This window comes from Crotalus tigris, unplaced genomic scaffold (assembly GCF_016545835.1).
Source record: "Crotalus tigris isolate CLP2741 ecotype Arizona unplaced genomic scaffold, ASM1654583v1 scf7180000017744.3724543626:3957646, whole genome shotgun sequence".
Classification (NCBI taxonomy): domain Eukaryota; kingdom Metazoa; phylum Chordata; class Lepidosauria; order Squamata; family Viperidae; genus Crotalus; species Crotalus tigris.
Window position 1 is genome coordinate 2,867,505 of NW_024096611.1, and position 19,411 is coordinate 2,886,915.

The window sequence follows — 19,411 nt, forward strand, 5'->3', positions numbered from 1 at the left end:
AATGATACAAAAACTTTAGTTAATTGCAAGTGAAAAATCAGATTTAAAACAAAAAGGAACAATTGCAAAGTTAAAAGGCAGGGGGAGCACTTTCAACCACCCATCACCCCCAGGGTTGTATGGCACTTTTGTACCACCAACGTCATTTGGCAGAGCCAAGTTTTAATACACTTCCAGAAGGCCAGGAGTGGAGGCAAACTGTTTCATAAGGTGGGGGCAATGTCAGAGAAGGCTGTCTTCCTAGATCTCGCCAGCTGACAATCTTTAACCAGCAGGGCCCGAAATACATCCTTCCTCCCTGTCCTCGTGGGATGGGTCGATGAAATTGGGATGAGAGAGTCCTCAAATAACCTGGATATGGGGACGTTGATTTTGTTTGGAAATGAACAGGGGAAAAAAGAGAGGTGCATCATTTGTAAAAATTGTACCAACAAGTACAGTAGGAGGGGCTAGATAGTGTGGTTCCAGTTTCTTCCCGATACATGGCCACTGTAATGCCCAAAGCATACTCATATTTCCTTAAATGATATTAATGTAGATATAGATTATGAACCTTTTCAATTACTGATCATTTTCCAAGAAGTGATCAGCATTATATTGATCTCCAAGTAGTCAAGCGATTTTCTATTTTAAACAGTGTTAGCTGCTAATACTAATGTTATGCGAAGAATCTCTTGCCACTTAACTATTTTTTGGGTGAACTTTACCTCCTTTGGGTCTCTAGATGTTTCAGATCCCCTCTTGCTGTCGATGTAAGGGTGTCACCTTTTGCCATTCTTGTTTCACCCATAGATGAAGAACCAAAGGTAAACCAGGGCATAATATCTCAGGAAATCATTTATTTGTTTTAGACTGGCTAGCTTATTTGGCAGATAGATTTTTATGGATTTTAACTGTGGGATTATCTCTTCCCAGGAGGGAGGAACTATAAACATAGCCATTTAATAAGCCAACAGCTTTTTATGAGCTACTGAATCCAAGAGAGCAGTAGAGCTTAGAATGAGCATCAAGGATTTGTTCTGTGCTCCTTTTCTATCTGTCCCTTTAGTTGTTCTTTGCCTAAGAGATTACTCATTGGAGGTCATTTCCCTCCATCTTTGTTCCCAGGGACACCAGCACAGAACAGATGATCTTGGTCTAACAATTTTGCCTATCCCTATGCATTACCTCAGGGTAGATTTCCAGTCTCAAGATGTGTGTGTGTGTTGTGTGTGTGAGTCATTGTCGACTCCAGGCCACTACCTAGGCAGGGCACTGTAGTTTTCTTGGTAAGATTTTTGAGAAATTGTTTGCCACTAACTTCTTCCTTGGGCTAAGAGGAGTGACTGTACACCATCACCCAGCTGGATTTGTGCCCATGAGAACTCAGCTCTGTCACAATTCAATTTTCCCTTATACCTCAAATATCTAAAATTTGATTGTAGAAGAAATAGGTCCAGTGGTTTAAGCAGATGAGTCAAATTACATACTATAAGTGGAAAGCACTGTAGTCCGTATGACTGAGGTAAAGATCTAGCATTCCAAGTGATAAAATTGATCAGATATTGAAAGAAGTCCATATCTAAGGGTTTTTTTAAAAGTTCTTCTTTACTGTATTAAGAGATTCTAGTCTTGTAATCAAATGAATTTAAAGGTTTCACAATTACCAGTTTGATTTCATGGTTCAAAGCACCAGACTAGAAACAAAGAGACAAGGACTTTTTAGTCCCACTTTAGGCATGAAGCCAGCTGGGTGACTTTGTTCCAGTCCCTCTCTCAGTTCTAGGAAGAAGACCGTAGCAAACCACTTCTGAAAATTCTGCCAAGAAAATTGCAAGGACTTGTCCAGGCAATCTCTAGAAGTCAGGAATGACTTGAAGGAGCATGCATGCATGCACACACAGAGAGACACAAATAGACATTTAATGCAGTTTGTTTTCCGCAATTTTTATAAAGGGTAAAAGTTGCTTTTTAAAGTTACTCTTTAAAAAATTGTTGCAAAAATATTATATACCCATCTTATATACCCCTCTTTTTTTTTTTTTTTTTAAAAAAAAAAGTTTGTTCCAGTTCAACAGCCTTCAGTTCTTTTATTTTTGCCAAAGCCCAAATTGGAATGTTTGGGCAAAGATAATTTAATTTCAGTGGTTGGGTCAGTATCAGTAGTGGAAATTTCAACACTTCCTGGGAAGAGGCTATCAGCAATGATGGCACAGGCAAAGAAAATGAGCAGTACAGTAAACATTTCATCCTTTCCAACTCCTTTTTCTTTCCCATAGAAATTTGTGGTATTTTCCTCATTTGGCCTGTGTCAAATGAGTATATACCCAAGTATCCTTTTGTTCAAAATCCTGCCTTGAATTTAAAGACAGCCCAACAACTGGGTCCTGTGATTTTTGTTTGTTTGTTTGTTTCCCTTAAGCATTTGCAAGTCAGCAGCTGGCACATCTCAAATGGAGCTTAGGAGTGAAATACAGTATTTCATACTCTTTTGGCTGGGAAGCAGCTGATCACAGCACTGTGTTTTTCCTTATCCACAATATGAGAGAATTTAATTGATGAGAAATAGAGAATGTGCTCAAAGTCCAGTAAATCTCTGAGCTTGCAGAGGACTCTGTGGTACTCCTTCCTATCAGCAGAGTAGAGATTCAGCTGGGGCTCTTCTAAAAGTTTTAGATGCCTGAGAGAAGAACGTCCACTTGAATGACCCTACCATTTTCCTCTCACTGAACCCTAAATCCATTGCTTTCTGTCTGATGCGGTCAACAACCCTGTAAATGGGAATATATGCAGAAAATTCAAAATCCTGAAATGGTCCATGGTATTCTATTTCAACTGTTTGATTTTCCCATCTTGAATAAAAAATACCAACCTGAACATTTCTAATATGGAGCTATGCTTTAGGCAGTTCCCTTCCCCTTTCTCCCCTTAAAAAAGCCCTATATTCAGTATATGGATGCCGAAACAGGCTTATAGAGAAAAGAGAACACATATTCACTAGGCAGATTGCTGGCTATTGTGAAATAAAGAAAAATAATAAAAATTGAAATTGTATTTGGAATTATGAATGTACAACGGAAATGTTCTAAGGAACAACCTTTAAGATATATTAAGATATATGCAGACCTAGATAGGAAGGCCTGGAGGAACGTTGTCCATGGGGTTGTGGTGGGTCGGACACGACTTTGCAACTAACAACAACAAAAAAGAAAACAGACACGGAGACACTGAATGGGATACCAAGTGAAACTTCTGCTTATAAATTGCAAGGGAGAAAGAAATAAAGTGCCCCAGGAGTTATGCCTATTTATATCCATGCAACAAGATTTGTCATATAGTATTACAAACTAAAGATCTTGCAGGATCATTTTGTTCCTACCTTATCCAGCAATACTTTTCCCCAGATCTATTTTTCCAAACGTACATGGAATAATAAACGGAAAATTTAACTCTCACTCAAACTTTCTTTCAACTTGTACTCAGTAGTACTGACTGGCAATTCTGGGTATTGTAGTCTGAAACCTTTTGGAGGACTCGAGCCTGGAGAAATGTGGTATACCCAATACACGAAGCAAGCCAGAAGCAAGACTCTTGCCAGCTGTGTAGGAGTAAATGTATCTAGGAATGAAGCCTGAGTAAATGGTAAATTCCAGTCTGCAAGTATGGCATGGAAATGTTGTCAAAGCTTACGGTAAAGACAGAGCACCATGCAATGTACGGTCCTTTTTATTGTTATTTTAATCTTTAATTTTCACAATCAGCATACAGAAGATGATCGTACAATGAAGGAGAGACACAGTTCTGAAACGGGAGGTCAAATAGCTGACTAATGTAAGATAAGCAATAGATTATATTAAAGAAGGACAAACAACATAATCACTCTCAGATAGATGAGAGTGATTATGTTGTTTGTCCTTCTTTAATATAATCTAAAAAGGAGATATTTTCCATTTATTAATAAATTGCTTCAGTTAAAAACAGCAATTTGTTACAGAATAAATGGTTGGATATTAAATAAAAAGATTCTAATATATAGATATCAGGGATGTAGCAAGCTAAGGATATTACTGCTACAGTAGTGAATCATTGGCATCCAGTTATCTATATTAATTTTCTCAATATTTTTTTAACACTTTAGAAAATTAACAGTAATTTTGTCTACATAAGAAATAATACATAATTGTATACATAAAATAAAAGTATTTAGGTTGGTGTGCCATTTTGTCTCTTTCATGAGAGAAGTTCCATTTGCAAAAAGCATTTGAAACAGTGATCCGAAACAGTGCCTGTATTCCTTATAATTCCTTATAATCATGTTCAAAATTATTAGAAGAAGCTCATTGATGTGTGGCCTTGTGTGTGTGTGTGTGTGTGTGTGTGTGATTATATATATATCACACAAATGTGAGCATATGTGGAGGTAGGGTTAGAAACAAAGAGAAAAGATATTGAGAAGGGAGAGAATAATATTAAGCTCAAATTCAGTCTAAATTTGTAACTGCACAGTAGAATACTATATCATGTTCAGGGGAAAACATCTAATTAGTATCTTTCCAAGCTTTTCTATCTATAACATGATACAATTTATGTCTATAGTTATGAGCTTTTAAAAGAGTTATATATAAGCAACGTAAGCAATGAAATTTTTTATAACTCTGCATATTAATTGACGTCTAGATGTGCTTGTAGGATAGAATTATATTTTTCATCAAATGTTTTTTTGATCTGGATTTTGAAAAGCAGAAACACAACAATAGCTTTGCTAAGTTACAGTTTGGGGGGAGGATGTAAATTGTGGCCCAAACAATGGTGTGTTTTAGGTTATTCAATCAGACAGGATTCAGTAATCACACAGGAGTCTACTGGGAGCTATTTCTAGAAGTGATTGCCAGTAGCCAGAATTTTCATTAAATCTGGTTTAGGTTTTTTGTTGTTGTTGTTGAATTATAGCTAGTTTTCTTTTTAATGAACATCTTCTCCAGGATTACTGTGGCTTCCTGATTCATGTATTATGTATGAAATCTTTTTAGTAGCTGTGAATGAAATGCTAATAATAGAATTCTTGAAAGTGTAAATTGGTCCCTTTTGTTTGTAGTTTAATTTAGGGAGGAGAATAAATATCAGCCCAGTCTCAAGACTGAGGATGTGATTTTACTCTTAGATAAGTAAACTTTACACTTCTAGGCATCATTACAAGAGTATTGAATTCAGGATACTTTGAAATGCTTTTTAAAAATGCGGCCCTTTTCTTTGAATTATTGTCTAACAAGCTAGTTTTTTTCTAAAAAAATGTAGAAATAAATATAGTAGCAGTTTATTGGTAGCTACATTTGATAGCATTTGTCTTCTGGTAGCAACATATGGCAGCAATATGGCCCTAGCATATGGTTTCAGAATTCAAGAAAATAATCCTGAGTTTATGCACTCTACTTTCCTGGTATTCAAAATGCACACCCCTTCCCATAATAAATGATGATCTGACCTTTCAAATAAACATGTTATAATGTCTTTCCTTCATGCCTTCCCCTAAAGCTGTTACTCATCAAAGAGCTAAACGGGGCTTTATACTAAAAAAAGAGTCCCCAAGGACCAACGCCAACTCACATTTTAAGGCATTTGAATGTAAACACTAAACTTTCTAATAACTACAAGTAACCACTGTGATCAGAAGGAAAAAGCAAAGATGAAATACATTAGGGAGGCCATCAAACATAATCAATGTTTTGCTGGCAGAATCTGCTTTTGATTGGGGAAAAAAGTGTTAATGAATGGCAAAATATAAGCATTTTGAGTATCTTTTTAAAAGTGTGTATATTATTAGGAAAGGCATTAAAATAATGGGTGGGAGTATTTTGTTGAAAGAATGATGCCACAATATTTGCAGTATTTTGATTGTTCTATTTGGGGACAGCAGAGGATGAGATAGTGTCATCGACACAGTGAATATGAATTTGGGCAAACTCCAGGAGACAGTGGAAGACAGAGGAGTCTGGCATGCTATGGTCCATGGTGTCATGAAGAATTGGACAGGACTTAGTGACTAAACAACAACAAAATATGGACCTTGGAGTCCTAGTGGACAATCACTTAAATATGAGCCAGCAGTGTGCTGCAGTTGCCAAAAAGGCCAACACAGTGCTAGGCTGCATTAACAGATGGATAGAATCAAGATCACGTGAAGTGTTAATGCCACTTTACAATGCCTTGGTAAGGCCACACTTGGAATATTGCATCCAGTTTTGGTCACCACGATTTAAAAAAGATGTTGAGACTCTAGAACAGTGGTTCTCAACCTGTGGGTCGGGACCCCATTTGGGGTCGAAAGACCATTTCACGGCGGTCACCAAACAACGCAGTCCGCCATTTTTCCCCCTTTTCCTTAGCTGTGCTACTCCCTTTTATTCTATTGGCTTTTGAAAGCCAATAGAATAGACTGTCTTGAATAGAGTCTAATTCTATTGGCTTTCAAAAGCCAATAGGAATTGTCTAGGCTGTCTCTGCCCTACTGAGCCCGCCAAAAGTCCCATTCTGCAAACGGTGCTGCACCAGTTGAGTAGTCCTCGACTTACGACCAGTTGGGGGTCATGGCATTAAAAAGGTTGAGAACCACTGCTCTAGAAAGAGTACAGAGAAGAGCAACAAAGATGATTAGGGGGAGTGGAGGCTAAAGCATATAAGGAACAGTTGCTGGAAGTGGGTATCTCTAGTTTAATGAAGAGAAGGATGAGGGGGGACATCATAGCAGTGTTCCAATATCTCAGGGGCTGCCACAAAGAAGAGGGAGTGAGGCTATTTTCCAAAGCGCCTGAGGCAGGACAAGAAGCAACAGATGGAAACTAATCAAGGAAAGAAGCAACCTAGAATTAAGGAGAAACTTCCTGACAGTTAGAACAATTAACCAGTGGAACAATCTGCCTCCAGAAGCGGTGAATGCTCCAATGGAAGTTTTTAAGAAGAGATTGGACAGCCATTTGTCTGAAATGGTATAGGGTTTCCTGCCTGAGCAGTGGGTTGGACTAGATGACCTGCAAGGTCTCTTCCAACTACTACTACTACTACTACTACTACTACTACTACTACTACTATTATTATTATTATTATTATTATTATTAAGATGAGTACAAGGAAGATGCATTCCAAAAGATAATCAAGGACTTTATGAGGAAACTGCTCTTATTCAATTATTTATATAATACTCATCATCCTGGTCATTGGCTAAATTTGCTGACCAATAGAAGCTGGCATCAAACAACATCTGGAGGGCCAAAATTCTGTTTTCTATGGGCTTATTACCTTTGGAAAAAGAAAGAAGGAATGGAACCCATAAATTATAATGACTTGCTTCAGAATGAGGGAAACAGACAACCTCATTTGGATTGATGATGGACAATTAGATATATTTGGAACAGATAATTCTGTAGTCTCCCAGAGTTTGATTATGAATTTAGTGGAGGAAGCCTTGAGTTTCCTAGGCAAAACTGAAATTATATAGCAGCCATTGAATGTTTGAATGTATTTCTAGAACATGAATGTTCACAGCGACAATGAGGAAGCTGAACAGTTGCTTAGCTATTATTAAATAATCCAGAGCCATCACAATTTGTATCAGTGTGATATAGTGATGGAGGTGTTGGAGTAGACTCTGGGCAATCCAAGTTAAGGATCATGTGATCTGGTGAGGTGTGGTACAGAGTCACCAAAGGGAGGGGATCTTTCCCAAAGAGCAGCTCGGCATGGCAGCTCGGCATGGAATCTTTGGTAAGCAGGAAGAGAGGGGTAGGCAACCTCGGCTCTTTTATGACTCATGGACTTCAACTCCTAGCATAGCTGACTCAGGAATTCTGAGAGTTGAAGTCCATGAGTCATAAAAGAGCCGAGGTTGCCTACCCCTGGCCTAACTGTTCACAGAGTATAACTAGAAGTTATGCAGATTTGTGCTTTAGTCTGGCAAGATTCCTGCCTATAGGTGAGCAACAATAAGGAAACTTCTCTGGAGTAATTCCCCTTGTCATTCTTAGTTCCTTCAGGACTTTTTCAGCTAGAAATTCAAATTTCAACCCAACCTACCTCATTGGGTTATTGTTGAGAAAACAATGGAGGAGAAATGCTGTATAAACCATCTGGGCTCTTTGGGAACAGGTGGAATATAAAAAAGTATGTAAATATAGACAGACCTAAAAATAACTAATTGGATATGCTTGGCTTTACATCTTTGCTATAAACCTCTTAAAATGTTCTAAATTCCCCACTTAAGCACTACAACTGTTGCCTCAAAACTAGTAACTTGATCCTAAGACATGACTTCTTGCGAAATACCAGAAATATAAGTAAAGCAGCCAGGCTTTGGAGTCTAATAGATGCTTAACAGGAGCCTATAAAGCTTTATTTCTGGGTGTGCAAGATAAATGCATCTCTGTGGCAAATGATCCAATAAGATTATTTATGAAAATAAGTACAGGGCTGTTTCTGACTCTGGGAACATGAGGCAGACACCAAAATAGGACCAATGTGAGGTTTATGATTATGATGAAGGATTTTAGAGAATAATTGATCCTCCAGTCAGATAAAAGTCAAAAAATATGGGTGTCCAGGTAGAAAGTACCTGGATTCAAAGAAATATAGAAGATAAGGATAATCAATTATTGTCTTTTAGAAATGAAAATTGTGCAGAATTATTTGAGACTTCAGCCATAGTGCGGGTGGGTGGGGTTGATCATAGTTTGAAGACTGGAAGAGCTTGCAGACCCTACAGCACTTATGTTTTCTGATACTGGATTGCAAAATTATTTCTATTCTGCATTGGTCAAACTATCTGAAATACTGTATTCATTTGTGAGTGCCCTAGTTTTAAGAAAAGAAATTAGAGCCTGCTCAGAAAAGAATTACCAGGAAAGTGAATACTCTGAAATTCCTGTGCCATGAGGGAGATATGAAATAACAGTTTCGTCCGGAGAAGAGAAAAATTAAAGGGAATTGTGCTTGCTACTATTACCTAGCTATCACACAGAAGATAGAGCAGACTTTGAAGCATGCAGAAGTATAACAGTGGATAATAATTGCAGGATAGCAGAGTTAGATTGAGTTGAAACCTTCTAACTGGGAGTTGTTTTACAATGAACATGAGAGTCTTTGACAGTGTTAAAGCTGAGATGGAACAGTCCTGTCTAAGCAATGCTATAGCTTTTCACCCAACTCTGGTACTTAGATTCTTCAATGAACAGATTAAGGTAAATGCTCCTCAAAATTCTTTCCTGTTGTGAGTTTTGATGAATAAATCCTTTTTCATCATGGCAGTAGGTATAACAACAGTTATTCAACAGAAAAATGGTTGAATGCATTAATGTAGGACTCCATGTGGGTCTAATACAAGACAAGGAAAAAACTTAGGGTACCCTTTGAATAAGGTTAATCACATGGTTGCTTCTTTAAAAATACGCTTTACATGTTTGGCAATTGCAAAGTCTAGGCATGATAGCATATCTTCTAAAGGAAGGCATTTTAAATCACTAGCACCAGCATTTCTTACCAGAATTACGCAGAAGACAGATCATCATGGTTTGGCATTACAAGCTGACAGAGGCGTAGTGGGAATATATATGAAACATTCAGTGCCACTGTTTTGGCAAGGCAGAGAAACTAAAGTATAAATATACCCTCCCTCCCACATAGCTGGAATGGCATTAGGGATGCTTACAGTACATGGGGATGACGCCTACCATTTCCTGCTCTAATGGGATCCTAACTGGCAAGCTGGCAGGTCACTAATCTGTTAACTGGTGATTATGTATAGAGTCTTTGCTTAAAATTCATGGCCAAAGCTCCCAGTTTCTATAGCTTTTTCTTACATTCAAAAGAGAGTTTAAAACTATGTTTGTAATGGCGCGTGTTAAGTAGTGGAACAAGCTAAGAGTAGTATAAAAGGTCATCTAACACAATAATAAACATATTGCAATTTTGGTATGATCTAGAACTTAAACTGATTATTGCCACCATCTGTCAGCAACATCCTTCTTTCAGTTACATAGGCCAAATAGGACAATTATTAGCCTTGGATAAAGAGTTGGTAATACCCAAGAACTACGTGGGTGCCTTTTGATTTCTGAGGATGTCATATAGAGGGCTGAACACTGTTTTTCTCCAACAAAAACATTATGAAGGCATGTTTCCTTTCCACAGCACTTGGGAAACATTTTTCCAGGTTTACATTTGTACTACTGATCAGCATTGGCCACTTGTCAAGAGCGTGCAAGTCAGTCACTGGTTCTTAACCCTTATTTGGTTTTATTTGGTTGTATTTCATCTTCCCCCATTTCCTCTGTAGTATTGCTGCTTTTGCAGCTATGAGCATGCTTTAAATCACTGCTGAACTCCTTTAGGGTAACCATTTCACTTATCTGCTGAAATGGGTATTGGTCCATAATGTCTTAAAATGCAACTAATTGATTAGCAACTAAATGTACCACTGCTATGTTTTCCAAAATTCTGGCTTTTTAAAGCATTTGATCTGGCAAGTTTCCCTGCAAACACAAATGACACTGGGAATATAAACCATTGCACATAAGTATAGCTTTACATAACTTTATCACGGACAATTCCAACAAAGGCTGGCTCTGTTTTATCCCACTGAAAATAATACTAATGTTCAAGATTAGGTCATCCAATTCACTTCGTTTGAACATCTGTTAGTCCCATATATCCAATTGAATTGGAAAACCAATAAAACCATTGAATTGCAAATCACTTCTGCAAAGCAGAACACTCAGTTCTCTTTGATTTTCCCAGGCTTTTTGCAATCTTTGTTCCCATAATTCATATCATTTGGGAGCATCCACTAAGCTTATTGGGTATCACAGCAGTGTGTAGAGAGTGAATTTTTTACCTTGAACAAACCAACTTAGCATACTCTGCTGGAAGGCTGCTAGCTATAACCCATTGGCTTTAACCCATTGCATGCAGATGGATAAATTGGTTATTTTGCTAACAGGAAAAAAATAACAGGATTATGTCAAATTGTAGTACTTTGCTTTCTGGAGCTACCTTGAGCTCAGTTGTTAAAGCAGTGCTTGGCATGGAAAAGCAAGGTTCACTTTACCTGTCTTCTTGGCTTCAAGAAAACTGCCTTCTACACCAAAGTACAAGTATGAAGTCCAATCCATTGCTTTGGAATAGCTCCACAATTCCAAAGCTGAAAGCAAGGCATCACTTTGCATTTGCACAGGCCTACTAATTAGGGTTCTTTTTTACTTGTATTTATGTGGCTAATAATTTGTTCTCTGTAAGCATTTAAGTCTTAAAGAGTGTCAAAAACAGCGTGATCTAATGCATTTGGAAAATTGTAAAATTAACATGAAACTTTCCTCACTTTTTAAAGAGTTTAATCAAGGTTTATTTATAATTGCATTTATTTTTACAGTGAGCTTTGGAAAGGAAAGAAAAGACATGGAGTTTGCTGCTGTTAAATATTTGCAATGTTATATTACTTGGCCTGGATTTATTCAATATTTAGTTAGCCATCATCCAGGTTTCTTGCTATGCATTCTAGAATCTTTCATCTATGTTTTTTTTTTGGTTTAGATTCTAAATTCTTCTTAAAGTTTGTTTTTTAGGTTTTCCTGTGCTTCTTTCTTTCTTTCTTTCTTTCTTTCTTTCTTTCTTTCTTTCTTTCTTTCTTTCTTTCTTTCTTTCTTTCTTTCTTTCTTTCTTTCCCTCTCTTTCTCTCTCTCTCTTTCTCCTTCCTTCTTTCCTTCCTTCCTTCCTCTCTTCTTCAATCATGTATCTCTAGACATCACTGGTAATGTTCAGTAATGGCAGTTTTTGTTAATCAAGAGTTGTTAATCAACTTTGGACAAACTACCCTGCTTTTCTTGAAAATGACTGATTTTCCTTCTGCAGCCAAGGAATGGTTTGAAGATTTTATTTTCTTTGTAACTCTCAATGTCTCCAAAAGAAGCCTATGGTGGAGTGTGCCAAAGAGAACGGGAGTTCTTCCAGGGCAGAATTAAGTTTAGGGGCAACCAGGGAATGGTTGGATGAGCAGAATTTCTCTGTGCAATCATATTGTTCCCTCTTCCTTCTTTAGGATGCTGTGCTTTGCTGATGACTTTAAAATCTTCTGTTTGGTGTTACTAGCCAGTTTGGGCCTGGTTTTTAAAGACTGAGTAAAGTAAAGCTACACTGTTCTCTCTCCCTTTATTTTATAATTAGTAATTGAATAAAAATGTTAAGTTAGCCAGTGCCAGGAGGCACACATCCAGAGAAAGAGTGGATTTCTCCATCCTGAGTGTGATTTTGAGGATTTGTCAAGGGAGAATATACTTTGCCAAGTAGCTAGAGTACCATCAGTATTATCTTCCCTAAATAGTCTCTTCTCAGTTGTGCTCAAAATGTATCTCTGGTAATAGGGATAATAGCATTCCGAAACTCAATGAAAATGTCATGTTCATCAATAAGTACCTTCCAGACAGGCGAAAGCCCCAAAATTCAGATTCAGATTTTCTTACCACAGTGCCAATTGCCATAACTGCATTGGAGATAGCACAATAAGGCTTTGCACTTGAGGTTTAAAGACCCTGAAATGATTGTGATGACCTTTTATTCTGCAGAATGAGGCTCAACCATTAGAAACATTTTCTGCAGAAGGCCCCTGGGGCAAGGAAAACCCAAGACTAGTCTTGGATAGTTGCAGATTTCAGGGAAGTAATGCTTTGTATGATAACTCATACTACTACTACTACTACTAATAATAATAATAATAATAATAATAATGCATATAAAGTCAAAACTGAGAAGACAGCAACAGACAGTAAGTGCCGCCTATACAAAGAAGCTGAAGAAACAGTGGACCACCTGGTAAGCTGCTGCAAGAAGATTGCACAGACTGATTACAAGCAGTGGCATGACAAAGTAGTAACAACGGTGCATTGGAAGATCTACAAGATATATCATTTGCCTGTAAGCAAGAACTGGTGGGATCATAAAATAAAGAAAGTCATAGAAAATGATAAAATTAAACTGCTCTGGGACTTCAGAATTCAAGCAGACAAGCACCTGCAACATAACACCCCAGACAATTGTTGTCAATAAGAAAGACAAAAAAGTCTGGATAGTAGACGTGCCAGTGCCTGGAGACAGCAGAATAGACAAGAAAGAACTGGAGAAGATAACAAAATACAAAGACCTGCAAATAGAAATAGAAAGACTGTGACAAAAGCAAGCAAGGGTAGTACCAATAGTAATAGGCACCTTGGGTGCAATCCCAAAACAACTGGAGCACCACTTGAACACCACTGGCATTGACAAATTCGCCATTAGTCAATTGCAAAAGGTGGCCTTACTAGGAACTGCTTCCATCCTGCAACAATATCTGTAATACCATCAAACATCCACATCTGCCTATCCCAGGTCCTTGGTAAGGACTCAATAGGTGGACAAAAATGCCAAATCCAGTCTGAACATTTGGCTGACTGTGCGATGATCATCATCAACAACAACAACAATAATAATAATGTTGGAAGGGATCTTGGAGGTCTTCTAGTCCAACCCCGTGCTCAGGCAGGAAACCCTACCATTTCAGACAAATGGTTGTCTGAACGCTCCAACCCCTTAAAAACTTCAAGGATTGTTCTAACTGTTGGTAAATTTCTCCTTAGTTCTAGGTTGCTTCTCTCTTTGATTAGTTTCCATCCGTTGCTTCTTGTCCTTCCTTCAGGCGCTTTGGAGAATAGTTTGACTCCCTCTTCTTTGTGGCAGCCCCTGAGATATTGGAACACTGCTATCATGTCCCCCCTTGTCCTTCTCTTCATTAAACTAGACATATCCAATTCCAGGCAAAGGTTTCCCTGTCCAGTTGTGTTTGACTGTAAGATGCAGTGCTCACAGGGTGGATAATAACTGATGATTTTTTAAAAATTTTTTTTTTTAAAAAATGGATTTTTTTTATTTAAATCAGATTTTTTTATTTTTATCAAATGTATTTTAATAAAATGCTTTTGGAGTAAAAATCTATCTAAATATAATTTTATATTTAAGATACATTAATAATTTAGTTTATTCAGCATGAAATGGAGCTTAGTTATGTAGCATGAGGCTGTATATTCTGCAATATTTTGGTATTTTTGGTAAACTCAGTCAATGAATCCAAGCTCTGCAAGCTGAGATAACATGCACTGCATTGATGCATTCACACAGTTTCACAGTAACCATGAGATAAATCATAAAACAAAGTTCAGGAATATTCTTTTATCTCATTGTTTTACAAACTGTATGATTGTTTGAAGAAAAATGCATCTGTACCAGGCTCTAAGTGTTTTAATTAAATAAAAGAATTTGAGTAGTTCTCCAACTATTGTGTTTCCCTGAAAGTAAGACCTGGTCTTATATTATTTTTGCCTCCAAAAGAGGCATTAGATCTTATTTTGGGGGGATGTCTTATATTTTTTGTGACACCTACCTCACCTCGTGTTGGTGGCACCAATAGCCCTGTCCAGCAGGTGCCTGCATGGCTGCTGGCCCACTTCTGCTGTGGCCATTTGCAGCAGGAGGCCACACGGCATATCATGCTGCTGCCACAATGAGGCGATGCAGGTGGGGGAGGGGATGGAGCTGCCCCACACGCCCACACCTAGTTATTCAGGGCCCCACCAGCCAGGCCATTCCTTGCTTGGTGACTTTCCCTTTCATTCCCCTCCTGAGCCAGACTGCCATACTATGGAAGATGGGTGGGGTAGGCCCAGTCCCCCTCGGCCATTTCGGAGCCAGGAGGGAGTGAGGGCGAAAGGCTCCACTGCTGCTGTGCACCGCTGGAGAGGCTTTCTTCATGCTTTGCCCACAGATCATCTGTTCGTTGGCAGCCGCCACCTCCACCAACTCTCCTGTGGCTTGCGCCGTGACTGGGCAGCACAAGCCTCCCCTGCCACCTCCTTTCACCAGCCCTCTGTTACCGCCACTGAAGAGAATCGAAAATGGGGAGGAGAGTGGCTCTGTGCAGCGATGCAGAGCAGAGAAGAGCACTTGCTTGGCACCCTACATCACCCTATGTCTCCCTTCTCTGTTCTGGAAATGGCAGCCCCATTTCCTGCCGCTTCTCCTCCCAGCGCTGCTGTAGAATTTGGCAACCACCGCCCAGCTCCTCTCTCTTCTAGAAAGCAAAAAAAAAAAAAAAACTTCACTAACCTGCTTTCCAGCTCTGGCACATTTCTCTTCTGCTGCAGGGAAACAGAGTTTATGGGACTAAAAAAAGTTCAGTCAGACCTTCCAACTTCTCGCGAGATTTTTTTTTCACATTCTCCCGCCCCATTGTGGCAGTGAGGTGGGATGAAGTGGGCAGGGTCCTAAGTAGGGCTTATTTTGGGGGTAGGGCTAATATTAGGCCCACCCCAAAAAATCAGGGTAGATCTTATTTTGGGGTATGTCTAATTTTGTAATAATGATGATGATGATGATGATGATGATGATGATAAAGTTGGAAGGGAACTTGAAGGTCATCTAGTCCAACCCCCGGCTCAGGCAGGAAACCCTATACCATTTTGGACAAATGGCTGTCCAGTTTCTTCTTAAAAACTTCCAGTGTTGGAGCATTCACCGCTTCTGGAGGCAGGTTGTTCCACTGATTAATTGTTCTAACCGTCAAGAAGTTTTTCCTTAGTTCTAGGTTGCTTCTCTCTTTGGTTAGTTTCCACCTGTTGCTTCTTGTCCTGCCTTCAGGTGCTTTGGAAAATAGCTTGACTCCCTCTTCTTTGTGACAGCCCCTGAGATATTGGAACACAGCTATCATGTCCCCCCTTGTCCTTCTCTTCGTTAAACTAGACATACCCAATTCCAGCAGCTGTTCCTTATATGCTTTAGTCTCCAGTCCCCTAATAATCTTTGTTGCTCTTCTCTGTACTCTTTCTAGAGTCTCAACATCTTTTTTACATTGTGGTGACCAAAACTGGATGCAGTATTCCAAGGCATTGTAAAGTGGTATTAATACTTCACGTGATCTTGATTCTCTCCCTCTGTTAATGCAGCCTAGCACTGTGTTGGCTTTTTTGGCAGCTGCAGCACACTGCTGGCTCATATTTAAATGATTGTCCACTAGGACTCCGAGATCCCTCTCACAGTTGCTACTATTGAGCAAGGTACCCTCTATACTACACCTGTACATTTGGTTTTTCTTGCCTAAATGTAGAACCTTACTTTTTTCACCATTGAATTCCATTTTTTAGATAGCGCCCAGTGTTCAAGTCTGTCCAGATCCTCCTGTATCCTAAGCCTGTCTTTTGGAGTGTTGGCTATTCCTGCCAACTTGGTGTCATCTGCAAATTTGATGAGTTCCCCATCTATCCCCTCATCCAGATCATTGATGAAGATGTTGAAGAGCACTGGGCCCAGAACAGAGCCCTGGGGCACCCCACTACACACTTCCCTCCATGTATATGCGGTTCCATTGAGGGTTCCATTGGGGAAACACAATATGTGTGATAAATCTATTAACCTAAAATCGGTTCTGATATCACTGTTTTACTAACCTGACAGTTTATTATTCTAAATAGGAAACCCTCATTTTGTTTGCAAATAATAACATTAAAGAGTCTAACTACAAGCAAGAATGAGTCCTTACATTTAAAGATCCATCATGGCAGCACCTATTAGCGGGCATCCACTCACCTGCTGCCTGCCATGTCCCTCACTTTGTTGTGTCACTGCCACATCACCAGCCGTCCCATTAAAGTGAATTGGACTGTTGATGAGTCAACAGCGGGTCAAAGGAGGAGCCGCTGCAGGACAGAGATGACAGTTGCTCTCTAAAAATCATGATTTAAATCGACTTGACTTAAATCAAATCCACCCTGGGTGCTCATCTCTGTTTCTTGGCTGAGGGAGTCAGCATTGTCTGAAGACATTTTCTGTGGTCATGTGGCCTGCAAAGAAGTTGTTAAAAACATGTGCAAGTTTCAATAAAGCATCAGATCCTGAGACACCATTCAGAAGGCCTCTCCATCTTTCTTTCATTTCTTTCCTCCAGTCTTTGGTTCACTGCTTACCTGGACCCCTTGTGTTGTTCTTGTTGTGTAGCCAGAATGAGGCCCCAAAAGTTAGTGCCCATACTGAGTATGGGGGCTATTGAGGGGAAGCATAGGGAAAGCAAAGCTGCAGTAGCAGTTGCCTCTTTTTTTTCCTCCTCATACCCAGATTTTGCTTCTTCTGCATTGCTTTATTTTTTTTTATTTTTGTCCCGGTTAAGTCCTTGAAAATACACTGAGCAGTGCCATTCCCTCTAGTCCATCTCACTAGATAACGACACCACTAGCTGTTCTTAAGCTGAGGATACCATTAGATATGATCCAATGAATTGGACAGCTCCTGCTGCAGATTGTTCTTCATCTGAATCTTTATCTTTATATCAACTTTATCTGGATAAAAGCCTCTGTACTCATCTGTAGCTGCAATCTCACTGGAGGATCTGGGATGGTTTCCCTGAATTGTGGCAACTGATGTTAAGAGGATGTTTGCACATTTGAACTTCAGTCATTTTGACACATTTGTGTCTCAAATAGTGATTTTTTTTTCAACCATCCTTTTTAAATCCTATTCCTTCTTCTAAAAGTATTAACTCCTTGTAATCTGGATATAAATTTGCAAGGCTGTTTCCAGTCAAGCAAGTCTTTGTTCACATTACATACAGTTCATTCTTGAAAACTGTGGAATGTTCTTGATATAAATTACTGTCAGAATATAATCCTTATTTTTGATCCTTGTACTTAATGGATTCTAAATGGGAATGAGGCTGAAATCCAGCCTTTCCTATTTTCCCAGATGTAAGTTTCTATTGTACTCAAGGAGGATATACTTCTGGGCAAACATGCATGGCTTGCCTTTGGGGGGATTCCAGCTTTTGCCGGTGTTTTTCCATTTGGAAAAAAAAATATGGCCAAGAGGAAACCATGCCAAATTTTTATAACATGAGGCAAAATATGGAGAAAACAAGTAGAAAGAACAGTCCACAGCTCTCATAACATTAATTTACAGAAAATGCAGGTCAGAACAACAACACCTAGAAAAACTAGGGGGAGAGGGGAGGAGCAGTTAAGATTGCATAGCATACAGTAAATTTATGGGTTTTTCTCTTCTTTAAGGAGGTGGTAGTGCGATGACTTCAGGAAGAGAATAGAGAGATTCATGAAAGAGAAACTATTGAGAAATTTACCAAGGGATGCTAATCATTACAATTATGTGGTGAACTTGTATAGCTAATGTAGGTACCATCGGAAATTGCCAACCAGATAATGTTTTAACTAAATAATCAAATCCAGTATTGACAATATGGGCAAGAAAAGCTCTTCAAGATTTCTGACCAGAATCATTTTTAGCCTTCTCAGGAGAGGCCAAGGATTAAATCAGGGACTCTCTGTATGCAAAAAGATTCTCTTTTACTGAGCTAAATTCTAGTACAACTGGCTATTATGCAAATTTAATAAACTACTCAACCGCAGAGATCTGTTGGTAGTGGCATACTGTATGTATTGACCTGGAAATATGTATACTGACTGGAGAATATACATATTGCTCAGAAATGCAGAAATGCAGCTGAGAAATCACATTCCAACAGGCCTTGGGAAATATGAGTCTTTCATCTATATTTTGTACCTCTGAATAAATTAATCTTACTGAAGTTCTGATTAGAATCACCTCCATGTTGTAGTGTTAGGGAATTAGTCTTGCTCTGGCTTGGCTTAAGCCTGGAAAAGACTACCTAACATTTTATTGCTTTGGTATTTGATTGTTTACAGTCAGAAACAGAAGCTGTACTGGGTTGAGTGTTAGACTGTCTCAGCAAACTTGCTTTCGTGTCTTTGTTTTTTGGAAGTCTTTATTTACTATAGGATGGTCACACATTTGTCAGATATCCTTGACAAATCAGCTTATGAGCTAGAATGTTCCTTGAGGGAACCACTGCCTTTTTTTAAATTCTCCATGCTCATTAATGGTTTGGAACAAATGGTGATTACTGTTGGAAAGTGGATAATTCTGCTATGTTATCAAAACATTTTGGATAATTCTGTTATGTTATCATATTCTTTCTTTCCTTTTTCTTCTCCTTCTCCTTCTCCTTCTCCTCCTTCTCCTTCTCCTTCTCCTTCTCCTTCTCCTTCTTCTTCTTCTTCTCCTTCCTTCCTTCCTTCCTTCCTCCTCCTGCTCCTCCTTCCATCTCTCTCTCTCTCTCTCTCTCTCTCCCTCCCTCCCTCCCTCCCTCCCCACATATATTTCATGATGCCTCATTGGCCACCCTACAGGCCTTGATAAAATACAACAGGATATTTCAGGTAAACAATGTGTGACAGAAAATAAATGGAAATGAAATGTGTCTATTATTACAAATCATTGTTTAATACCTGAATGTGGGATCCTTCAAAGTTCACCGAAGACTTTCCACACAACTAACAGAGGGGTT

General features: G+C 38.9%; 1 protein-coding gene across 1 annotated transcript in view; it reads left to right on the plus strand.

Annotated features, from left to right (window-relative positions):
- Nucleotides 1-19,411, plus strand: part of TGFB2 (transforming growth factor beta 2) — a 44,281-nt gene that overhangs the window by 14,908 nt on the left and 9,962 nt on the right. The window lies entirely within an intron of this gene.